This window comes from Dipteris shenzhenensis, chromosome 10, assembly GCF_047967505.1.
Source record: "Dipteris shenzhenensis isolate YYH24624 ecotype China chromosome 10, Dip_SZ_1.0, whole genome shotgun sequence".
Classification (NCBI taxonomy): Eukaryota; Viridiplantae; Streptophyta; class Polypodiopsida; order Gleicheniales; family Dipteridaceae; genus Dipteris; species Dipteris shenzhenensis.
This window is the reverse complement of record NC_141605.1, coordinates 9060505-9073555: the sequence shown is the minus strand read 5'-3', so window position 1 is coordinate 9073555 and position 13051 is coordinate 9060505. Positions and strand designations below refer to the sequence as shown.

The 13051-nt window shown below is 37.8% G+C and overlaps 1 pseudogene; it reads right to left on the bottom strand.

The window, feature by feature from the left end:
• Positions 1-10191: 10191 nt before the first annotated feature.
• Positions 10192-11934, bottom strand: LOC147897370 (uncharacterized; annotated as a pseudogene).
• Positions 11935-13051: the final 1117 nt, after the last annotated feature.

Here is a 13051-nt window from a genome sequence, read left to right as displayed (position 1 = left end):
CTAGTTGTCAACCAAAGTATATTGCATAGATTAATTTGAGCATCCGCTTCCAGTCCACAACAATCCTTTTTGCCTGTTCTCCTCAAGAATTGATAATTGCTTTTGAAGAGTCGTATGGTTTCTCGTCCACAGCTATCCTTTTTGCCAATGTTGCACTAGAATTGATTATTGGAGTGGAGCAGTAGATGCTTGATGCTCTTCCCGCGGACTCTCAGCGGCAATTATTTTGCTCTAAACGCACAATTTCTTGAGGTGCCTCCCTTCACATGCAGGTTCATCTGCCTTCGGACCAAATAAGCTCATGATCAAATCTTGCCTCTTCAGCACGAGTTTGGTGCCGACTGCGACCCTTCAACTCACCACAGATTTTACAATTTGATCGCCATTTTCTGGTGTCACCTTCCATCACCCATGAATGCCTTAAAAAACCTGTCTCTCTGATTGCTTTATAGTTTAAAATTTTAGATATGAAATGATGTGTGTTCTCCCAATACCGCGAAGATTTTGAAACCGGTTAAGTATTGCAATAGTTTGGAGCTCGGAACATTGCCAGCTCTCATAAACTGTCTCTAAGATTCGATGATCCAACCGTACAATATTGCCTGCCGCCGTTATTTGCGGTACGTCGAATCCAATGTCCTGACTCCTTACTGTCACAAACATAGATATGAGCTGAAAGGCGCCGAGGGTCCTACTTTGTGGATCCGCATTGTTTGTTATCAGTGGGTTTGCAGCGCCGGACAATCTATCCTGCTCGCTTATTTTCAATTTACTACTGCAGTTGTGGACAATCCCCGCTTAAATTAAGGAACTTTTTTTTTTTTGTAGCAAGTTGCAGCTGGAATTGTAAATGTGATTTATTACGTACACGCACTGTGACGCATGAGATGTCAAGCTCTACTGATGCTCCCAACTAATACGACATACCAGTCAATGTAGGTGTGCAACATATAGCTACAGCCGTAGCTTCTATTTTCAACGATCATGAGGAAAGGTTTGTGGTCACCAGACGAAGACGAGAGATTGAGGAGGTGCATCGAGAATGATGCTCAAGGTAGCTGGACTGATATAGCGCGTAAGGCAGGTACGCATCGCCCGCTCACAACGATACTCAGGACCACGGTAGCTCATCTTAACTCCTCAACATCATTCGTCAGGATACGGTCCTTATGAAAATTTTGCCGATCTAATGTGGAAGTTCGATTCATTTGCATGCAGGCATTGAACGTTGTGGTAAGAGTTGCCGTAGACGCTGGATGAACCATCTTCGACCTGGTTTGAAGCGGGGCAAGTTTTCTATGAAAGAATTACGTCTTGTGGTGGAGCTACATGCGGAATTGGGGAACAGGCGAGTAATTCCATTTTCCTAGACCGCTGATCATCTCACGATTCTTTCAAAATGCAAGCAGAAAAGATATCGATTTTGTATTGACAAGTTATTACATTCCATTCGGTGCCATCTCAAGTCTCGACATTATCTGATGTTTCAATGTTCATGTGGGCAAAAGATGGTCGCACATAGCCGCATTCATACCTGGAAGGACAGACAACGATATCAAGAACCTCTGGAACACTCAAATCTTATCGAAGAGAAAATCTCGACCGCCCAGATCAGGTGAAAGTTGCAATGTCAATGTTGGAGCATCAAGTAGCAGCAGCAATGAACTGATATCAGTTCAGAGCGTCAAACAGGAAATGGCTGTGCATGGCAACCACGTCGTTGGTGGCGGTGAGACATACCCTACCGATCGGAAGTTTTCTCATGCAAGTTCTATCGCCGAACTTCCCTTTCGGAATGCAGCGTACAAAACCCAGACGCAGCCCCTTTCAAAGAGGTTCCTGCTGGCGCATCAATTGTCGTCGCAGCAAACGAGCGGTGCCATATTGTACTCACAAGTTAGAGCATCTAGTTTGGAAGTGGAGACCACATTCGAAACGTCTAATTGCATCTCCCAGTCAATGGCCGCTGTTTGTCCATTTGCTGCGTCTGATCACCCGGAAGCTGATGCTATGGATTCCATGACTGTAGCAAGCTGGCCGATATGCAGTGCAGATCAGTTGGCCAACGCCGGTGCTTATAGTGGTCAAAGCTATGTTCAAGAAGAAAACTCTGCGACCGAGGGAATCAACTCAACTCTGCTCCTCCACGATTACCAAACGATCTTCGATGGAGATTCGTTGAGAGCAGCTTTCAATACATCGATCTCTTCTGATGCTACGAGCTTAGAGAGTCTGCAACAGTTTCTTGAGGTGGATCCAGCGCTCGAGGCAGTCATTTGCTATCCTCACTGCAATTTGGAAATAGAGGCATGCATGAAGTCAGCTCTCGAATAGCCTACTTATTACATCTTTGTAAACTTTCGCAAATCTTTCAAAGGTCGAGGTGATATGGAAATTTCATCGTTCCTTTATTAAGGGAGGTATCCTACAAATAAAAATTGGATATCTTGTGAAGCACACATCTGGCTGTCGCTGAACGTTTGCAAAAAATCATGGATAAGCGTAAGTAATGTAATCTATGGCATGCAAATTAGACTTTGCAATAAATCAGTATCTTCACGAGTTTTTGTTGAAAGAGAAGAGGGCGCTACATCAAAATTAATCGTTTAAACAAGCCAACCATTTACACATACTATTTTAGCCAAGAGAAGTCAGTTCTTTGAGTATGGTAAGTTGTTTTACTTGTTTTTAAGATTTTATAAGCCCATTACTGTATATGTGTTTACAAGTAGAGGTAAGTCTTAACTACCTTCATTGTTTTCTTAAATTTACGTGTGGAATAGGCTAACATACTTCTTGAAGTGCATAATACAATGGAATCTTTGTGTTCTTTAGTCTCATATGAAAATTATTTATACCTTGAGTGTGTCTATAATCATGCTTTGTTGACCATACTTATGGGAAAAACAATACAATTTCTACACATAGATCATCTCTTGGTATTAATTCCAAAATCTCACTTATCTAACATCTCCATGAAACGTATATTTACCACTAATATTTTTTTACTTGTTCTCCCATATGTGACCGTCCAATGAATAGTTACATTGTTGTTTAAGATTTCTCAATGTGGTCTTCACATGTAAGAACAGGAACAAGAGAGCATGAATTATCATGGGGAGTCCCTCTTGGTGTTGAGAGAGAAAGAAAGAAAGAAAGAAAGTCTGTTAATGTCCACGGAGACCGATGAGTCTATGGGACAACAAAGAACTCGTCTAGTACACCTACTTAGGGAGGGCTCATGGCAACTCCCAAGGAGTGCATAAGCAACACACACACACACACACACACACGCACGCACATAGCGAGCAAACGAGCGAGAGAGAGAGAGAGAGAGAGAGAGAGAGAGAGAGAGAGAGAGAGAGAGAGAGAGAGAGAGAGAGAGAGAGAGATGAGGGAGGGAGGACAGAGGGTGGGACACCCTAAGAAAAGTAATTCTAAAAGCGGTACCTAGGAGAATTTTCTTATAGAAAAATGAAATACATATGGAAAATCACAAAAATCACAAACTAGTACTCACTCTTTACATAGAAGGGACTGTCAAAAAAGGGGTTCAAATCCATATAAGTTCAATTTGCATGAATTGAATCATAATTATGAGTTGCAGCCACAAACATGTTTTTGATCTTTTTAGTGTTGCACATGCATTAGATCAAGCCACTAACCAATTCTCCTACTTTGATCTTTTTAGTGTTACACATGCATTAAAATCAAGCCACTAACCAATTCCCCTTCCCCCTTATATAAATTGACCCATGTAAAAGCTACTAGTATGTAACCCGCGCTACACTATGGATGTAGAAGACTTCACCTTATCTTTCACACACAAACAATAGGAACTCCTATGAGTTTTTTCATTGTCTAGCTATGCTACGGATGTAGAAGACTTCACCTTATCTTTCACTTACAAACAATAGGAACTCCTTCCAGTTTTTTCATTGTCTAGCCTTTGAAATCTTCATCCCCTCGTATTTGGTGGGGGGTTTTGGGATGCAACAAAGACTGTGGAAAAGGGATGATGGCAAGGGGAGGTAAGGGTGAGGGAGGTGGATGGACGGCGAGGGAGTCTATTAAATTGGTAGAAAGGAAGGGAGGAGGTAGGGGGACAAAGAGAAGGTAAAGCTAGAGCTGCTGCTGCTACAGCCATGTGAAGGAGGAGTGCATAGCATCAAAGCCAACCTATACCATGAATTGCAAAGGTGATAACGAAGAAGATGAGAGCAAGGAGGGTGAGCACCATAAAGAGGAGCGAACGAATAGTTCCGTACATAGGAAGAAGGGATAAATGATCAGGTGCAGGATGATACAAAAACGGTTGAAAGTGATCCTCTATGCATCCAATGGCCCAATTTTTAAATCAAATCCAACAATTCAAATTGCTCCAACCATCCTCCCCAAACCTCTCCTTAAGAGAGAAAAAGATTCCCTTTACTTTGCTATTCCTACTCATATATTTCTTACTTTGATCCCAAGGTGCACTACTAGTAGAATCTATATATACCATGCATTCAAGGAGTAATGCTTAAACCCCTACTTACACATGGATCTACATAAGATTTTGTGAATTTAAAAAAACCCTTATGTATGTATATTTTGTAAATTATTGGATTATAAATCCCTTATGTTGAACTGGCCACATCATATGGTTACATAATTTTAAGCCTCTTCCAAGCTATCAATTGTGATTCAGATGCATATGAGTTAATATTACATATACTTAATTGCCACTTAATGAAGAAAAACTATTAGCCATGCTCTCAAGCTCAAGGGGGCCACTCATATGTAAATATAGCATGTGGATTCAACTGAAGAGGCCTTTAAATAGCAAAACTATAAGTATGAAGGGGTTTTTAAATTGAGATATAGAGAAAAAATTGTAAGATTTTAAAGTTACATGGGTTATCCAATTGACAGATAAAGGGTTTGAGTAGTACCCATTGCACACACATGATATATAGGGTTTTAATAGTACCCCTTGAATGCACATGATATATAGGGTTTTCAAGTAGTGACCCCTCAAGCTCTCAAGAGAGATAATAGCCAATAGTTGTGTCTCTTGGGGACCCATGATGATGCGAGAAAGCAATATGGGTGAAATTCTTACAATGAGTCAACCACAGAATATCTTGAATCATTTCATTTTGACTATGAATCTATATATTTTAGTATAAGTAGTCCCTTTGTTTCCTATTTATGCTAGGTCTTCTTAAAATTTCCCCTTTGTTGCTAAAATACTAATATAAAATTGCAATCCTTGAGAATGCTCAAAGATGAACTCTACAATAATTTGGGTGAGTGTAAAATAACAATGAATAACCCCCCATGTACTTTCCATGATCTCATTTCCCTCAATCCCTTTCCTTTATTCCTTCTAGTTTCCCCATCACCTTCCATCCTCTTCCCTTATCCCTTCCCCATATGTAAATATAGCATGTGGGTTTAACTGAAGAGGTCTTTAAATAGCAAATAGCCACAATTTTTTTAAAAACAAAACTATACTTATTGAAGGCCCTTTTTATATGAGCTATAGACAAAAAATTATAAGATTTTAGAGTTACGCAGGCCATACGATTGACAAATAAAGGGTTTTAATAGTACCCCTTGAATGCACATAATATATAATGTTTTCAAGTAGTGACCCCCTGAGCTCTCAAGAGAGATAATAGCCAATAGTTATGTCTCTTGGGGACCCATGATGATGCAAGAAAGCCATATGGGTGAAATTCTTACAATGAGCCAACCATAGAATATCTTGAATCATTTCATTTTGATTATGAATCTATATATTTTAGTATAAGGAGTCCCATTGTTTCCTATTTATGAATCTATATATTTTGATTATGAATCTATATATTTTAGTATAAGGAGTCCCATTGTTTCCTATTTATGCTAGGTTGTCTTAAAATTTCCCCTTTGTTGCTAAAATACTAATATAAAATTGCAATCCTTGAGAATGCTCAAATATGAACTCTACAATAATTTGGGTGAGTTTAAAATAGCAATGAAGAACCCCCCATCCGCTTTCCATTATCCCATTTCCCTCAACCCCTTTCCTTTATTCCCTCCAATTTCCCATCACCTTCCATCCTCTTCCCTTACCCCTTCCCATATTCCTCTCTCTTTCCGTCTCCCATCCCATCCCTCATCCCTTAGAATTTGTTTGTAGAAAAATGAAATACATATGGAAAAGCACAAAAATCACAATATATTACTCACTCTCTACTTAGCAGGGAATGCCAATAAAGGGGTTCAAATCCATAGTCCAATTCACACAAATGTGAATTACAATTATGAGTTGCAAATCGTAGGCCACAAACTTGCGTTTGATCTTTTAGTGTGACACTGCATTAAACCAAGCCTCTTATATATATTGACCCCGGCCATTCATGTAAAAGCTATTCCCTTTACTTTGCTATTCCTACCCATATATATTGACCCCAACCATTCATGTAAATGCTATTCCCTTTACTTTGCTATTCCTACTCATATATTACTTAGTTCAATTCCAAGGTGCACTACTAGTAGCATCTACATATACCATACATTCAAGGGGTAGTATTTAAACCCTTACTTACATATGGATCCTACATATCTTTTCCTTTCGAATTTTTAAAAAAAAATGATATGTGAATTAAGAAAACCCTTATGTATGTATATTTTGTAAATTATTGGATTATAAATCCCTTATGTTGAATCCACATAATATGGCTACATAATTTTGAGATGCCTCTTTGAGGCCTCTTTCAAGCTATTAATTGTGATTCACATGCATATTAGTTAATATTGCATCTACGTGATTGCCACTTAATGAAGAAGAACTATTAGCCATGCTCTCAAGCTCTAGGGGCCCACTCATATGTAAATATAGCGCGCGGTTCAACTAAAGGGGTATTTAAATAGCAAAAAACCACAAGTTCTTTTAAAACAAAAATATATTTATTGCTGGGTTTTGAAAATTGAGGTATTGAAAAAAAATGTAAAATTGTATATTTGCACGAGTCATACGATTGACAGATAAAGGGTTCTAATAGTACCCCTTGAACGCACATGCTATATAGCGCTTTCAATTAGTGACCCTTTGAGCTCTAAAGAGAGACAATAGCCAATAGTGTGCCTCTTGGGGACCCATGATGATGCAAGAAAGCCATAATAATGGGTAAAATTCTTATAATGAGTCGATATGAAAGCGTTCAAAAAGGTTTATAGAAACATAACAAAGACATTGTATCGTCTCTTGATTTTCTTTTCCCATCTATGATACCATATTTATGGATGGAATTTTTATTTTCCCAAGTGACGTAAATGTAGGGAGCCCAAGCAACATAGAATTGAGGACACAAATAGCATAAACATAAACAATGCCTTACATTGCCATCTTAGATTCTCTCTTAATTCTCTAAATAGTGTACACCTTATGGGTCCCTAATACCTCTCCTAGCTTAATTAAACAATGCCTCATAGACATAAGCAACCCCTTACATCTCTCTCTCTCTCTCTCTCTCTCTCTCTCTCTCTCTCTCTCTCTGTGTCTCTCTCTCTCTCTCTCTCTCTCTCTCTCTCTCTCTCTCTCTCTCTCCCTCCCTCTCTCTCTCTCTCTCTCTCATATAAATCTCTAGATCTTTTATGCCTTCTAAAGGCTTTGTGGGTCCCTAACACCCTCCTATCTTACATAACTTTAATTCTTCTCTTGTTGGAAATTTACCTTGCCACTATTTTAATATCTTTCTATAGTAACTCATTTCAAATTTATGTGGGTTTCAACCATAGACTTGTTTTAATTTGACTATGAATTAATATATTTTACTACAAGAGGTCCCATTGGTTAGTATTTATGGTAGGTCTTCTTAAAATATCCCCTTAGTTGCTAAAATACTAATATAAATTTGTAATTCTTGAGAATGCTCAAAGATGAACTCATCGATAATTTGGGTGAGTAAAAAATAGAAATGAGCAACCCACCATCTCCTTTCCATGCCGCTTTCCATGATCCCATTTCCCTCAACCCCTTTTGGGTCCCTTTCCTTGATTCCCTCCAGTTTCCCAATCACCTCCTCTTCCTGTATCCCTTCCCATCCCCTCTCTTTCCATCTCCCATCTGATCCCTCATCCCTTCTCTTGAGGATGTAGATTGCATAAAATCTATAAAGAGTAGCATAGGAAATGCAACTTTATGCAAGATTTATGCATAGGCTGAGTCTATAGAGACTAAAAGATTAGGCCCTCATCTAAGTTAAGGTTGTCTTTATAGCATTGTAGTCTCCTTCATGTTGAATAAAAGAAGTGGGCATATGTATAGTATCCTAGACTAATGGTGGCTACATCCTTCTCTCTCCCAATTTCTCAACATGGTATCAAATCTTATGGTTTAATCCTTGTTCTCTCCATAGATAAGGGAAGTCTGATATTTTTTAAGCCATGGATACTTACTTCTGAAGTACTTTAAACTATAGTGCATTCACTAGATCTTGTTTCTTTGAAGCCTTTTTGTACCTACAGAGCTCTAAACATGGAGTCCCATGGCTCTTGAACATTCTACCTTTGTTCATTAAGAGAGTACCATGTTATCTTGCACTCCTAGTCTATATGAGTTTTGACAAGAGTTGATTCTATCAATAAATCCTCCTTCTCCATGCTTAAGTTTGAAGTGTTCTTCTTTGATTCTGCATAGGAGGAGTTAGATACATCAAAATCCCCCTTCAACTTCCTAATTTTTTGTGTTTGACTCTATCTTCAAGGTCAATTCCTCCTTTGCATTGTTCAAAGCCTATGTAAAGCCAACCCCAACCAAATTCCATGGTACTACCATAAGTCATGGGCTTGTACAAGGCCAAACTTAATGCCTGAAGGCTAAGGAGCTTAAACTCTAAGACTTGGACTTGTGTGGCACCAAGCCATGTAAAATAGTTTCCTTGCCAAATGCAAGCGCCAAGTTTGTCACCCATTTGTCAACACAACTCAACCTCAAACTATGCCTTGAAATGTGACATGTATGCACTTTATGCATAGGAGTGTGAATTCTCAACCTTAGCATCTACATGCTTGCGAGCTAGCCTAGACTCACTACAGGTTATTGACTAGTGTTTGACACATATTTTGACAAAAAATACGCTGGGATTTTTTTTTAATGTCACTAGAAACATCAATATGTTGATAAAAAATAGTGCATTGGTATAGCCATCGAGTCTAGACTAAACTTGAAAGTATTTGACAATTCTGGTATAGTTGTTAGGCCTCGATGCTGTGTTTTCAAAAAGAAAATTTTGTAGAGCATATCTTTTATTACAAAATTTCCCTTCAAAACAAGGTAATACAAGGGGAATACAAAAATGAATACATTCCATAAAAGCTATAAAATTGTAAAATTTCCTAAAACTCTCACATCATGTATCATTACAAAAGTTTTCTTCCAAAGGGTACATCTTCTCTCTGAGCGTCTTGGTCTGAGCACATTTTTTTGAGCATGGCCTATATTGTGATTTCATAGACAATTTTATCATAACATCACACACCATTTAGTCATAAAACTACCCCAAGAAGATACTATATACATTTCTACCCCACAAAGATGCCGCTAACATCACACACCCTTTAGTCATAAAACTACCCCACAAAGATGCTATATACATTTAATTACATTTCTTTCCAATAGTATCTAGGGCTTATAAGATCCCTTTATTCACAAAACTACTTTTCATGTCTACTTCATTTCAACACCCTCCACCTATATCATCCATCATTCATACTATCATGATAGATAGTGATTTATCGATGAAATGATTGCAAGTCACGTGGTGAAGAATTTAGGGTGAAATTTTGCATGCATCTATGCCGAAACATTTATTAGTTGCATCAAGGAGATACTTTAAGATTCAATTCACCATGATGATAATTTGTACACAACTCATAGTTTTGACATGCCAACCTTAACTAAGATATGACATGATTGTCACATCTCTAGCAAATAGAAAAAGTTTTATGAAACCAACATGCTCAAAATTGAATATGTGATATTAAGATTAATATTCATGGTGGGTACTAAAATGATGTAATAATAGTTCTTCAATATGATTACTACATCTCTAGTAAATGAAATAGGTGCAAGACACCACAAAAGTTATGCATGTTCAATACTAGGACATCACAAGCAAAATGAATTGTTTGAAGGGAAAAACTCATGTCAAATCACCAGACTCAATCTTCTCTACTGATGTTATCCACATAAATATTGCGATGATGCCTTCTCTCTTTGATGGGGGCATTGAATGCAATGTCATTACACATCATCTCAGCCATAGCACCTGCATAAGAAGGTAAAAAGCTAAAATAGATCAATCAATATCAATGCCTCATTGATAATAATATTCTCCAACAAATAGGTTTAAAAAGATAAAACACGAGAGTAACATACTTACTAGTTGTCTAGAAGATTAACAACCATTTCCACATAGATCTTCGGAATCATTTAGAGTCCCATAATTGCTTAACACGTTTCCCTTTCCTTTCTGTCCATCCAAAAATGGTTGCAATATAGAATTGCAAATGTCAAGATCATTCTCAATAGATAAGCATGCTCTCCCAAAATGCATGCATGCTTTTTGCATAGAACCCCAGTCCCAGAACCTAAGTCCACCACATGTCCAGAAATTGGACACAAGAACTCCAAGAAGTACAACATCATGCATGGAGCCTTCTCCAATGCACCTCTCCATGGAATACTCTCTCCATGTTTTATAGTCTACTCACTTGTTGGTAAATAATGATGAAACAAACTACTTCCAAAAGCAATGCCCAATTTGGTACCAACCACAGAAGCATTTCTAGGATTACAAACACAAGACATACTAGCTCGATGAAGAAGGCATAAAACCACAACATCCACTTAAAGACAAGAAAAGAATTAAACTTATACTTATTACAATCAATTTCATTATACAAGAGCATAAATTCTTTCAACAGGTCATTGTAAGACAATTGTCTCACCTTATGATCAATACCACCAACTTTGATTGTACAATATGCATCCAAGCATTGCATGTACATTCGACATGCAACCTCCAATCTACTGATCCTAGCATAATGCTCAACCAAATGAAGAACATGAGGAGCACACATAACTAGGATCTAGCCATAATCTGAAACAACTATGGCCGCTACTAGCAAGGAGTAGCATACATGGTCCTTTGTTAATAAATTCCAAGATGGAGATGTGGAATCCTCTTTTCCAAGAGCTTCTAGCTATGTAGGTAGATCAAGAATGACAAAATTTGTAGTCCAAGCAACACTCTTACCATTTCTTGTTTTTCTTTCACCTCCAAGACCCACAAAGTATTCCTTCATGTCTATATAGGCTTGTGTGAAGTTTGAGACAGACAATTGCTTCCCAAACTCGACATAATCATAGCACCAAACCTTGCAATGTGAAGCATCACATGTACCACTCCAATTCAAAGTTAGAGAGGTCAATGGAATGTACAAAAAGTGGACGGACCTATCTTTCCATTTACATCCTTTCAAAATGGGTGTAGACTGCAGTACCTGCACATCTGTACCCACACCACATATATAAAGACACAAATTGATAACAACATATGTTACACAAACAAATAACAACTTGAAAAAAGATCAAAAGAACTTACCATTATAAGTAGTAGGATTTTTTGGTGGCCTACCACCCTTCTTTAAGTCCATACTTGAATCCTTGTCCTTTTTAGTCATCTTCTCAAGTGTTTTTTGAACCTCAATGACTGCATCATCCTCATGGACTGAATTTGAGCTTGATGAACCCATTTCTCCCTTTTTATGATGTGTGTACAGCTCTACCTCCTCCTCAATGCAACATCCTTTTTTCATATCGAGCCACCATGGGCAGTTCTTTCTCTCCCACTCAGAGAGCACTTGCTTCCCTTCTTTTTCTATCATGTTTGTAGAGTACATATAGAATTTTAAGTCCTAAATTTTTGTCCATACTCGCATATGGGCAATAATTTTTCAATCTTACCAACAGCTTTTAAGGATTGCAAGAATCGGCATACAATAAGAGTCTTAGTACAAAAGCGAAATACTTAAGGATGGATTTTTAATTGAAAAGGAAAAAACATGTATTGCTTACCTAAATACCAATCGTCGAGATGCCCTCGTCATCTCCATTTGTCCTATTGCAGCTGTAGCAACAATCATTGAATCCTTTAAATCTTCATAAAGTTCAAGTCTGTTCATTGCTTGTATTTCCCCAAAATACTCTCTCAACGTAGGATCTTGAGGAAGCACAAAGCTAGCTTGCTAACTAGCAACCAAGACCTGAGAGAGTAACCTGTCAGATTCACAAAGCAATTGATCCATCCATGCCTCTTTTGTCATCCGCTTTATGAATTCTCTATCAGCTTTTGGCATCCCATAATTAGCTTTGCCTCATAATCTTGCTTGTATAGTGGCTAAAATATATTCCAAAGAAATGAATGAGTACAATGAATTAGTTAGTTCTAATTCAAAAGATATCCATGACAAATGGTATGAAACTTACTGCAAATACCATTCTCCCTAGCATCAGAGATGTCAAAGGATACCAAGTACTTGATCCTTTACTACTTTCATTTGCCCTATGCTTTTCAAGTGTCTTTTTTTCTTCCTCAGAAAAAAGTGATAAGTACTCATTCTCATCACATGAACACATTGTCTTCGTGTTGTACAAATAATCCTTGAGATTTGTTTTAATAATTTAAGGCTGAAAAATAAAAAATATATAGCTTCAAACATATTAAGAATTGATCACAAAACCCTTAAAAGCTCGAAAAAAGGTAACACATATAAGCAAGAAATCGCACTTACAGATTGAACCTTTGAAGAGCAACTATTAGCTTCATTTCTGTTTCTTTCTCTGGAGTAATCAAAACTTGCTAAAACTCAAATATGCCATGCCTTTGATGTCTTGAATTTCTCTTCAATTAGAGACATCCATGCAACCGTATGGTGATTCCCGTCCCACACAAAAAACATCTTTCGAGACAAAAATGACCAGTCAACATCATCAACAATCTGTGCCTCAAATTCTACA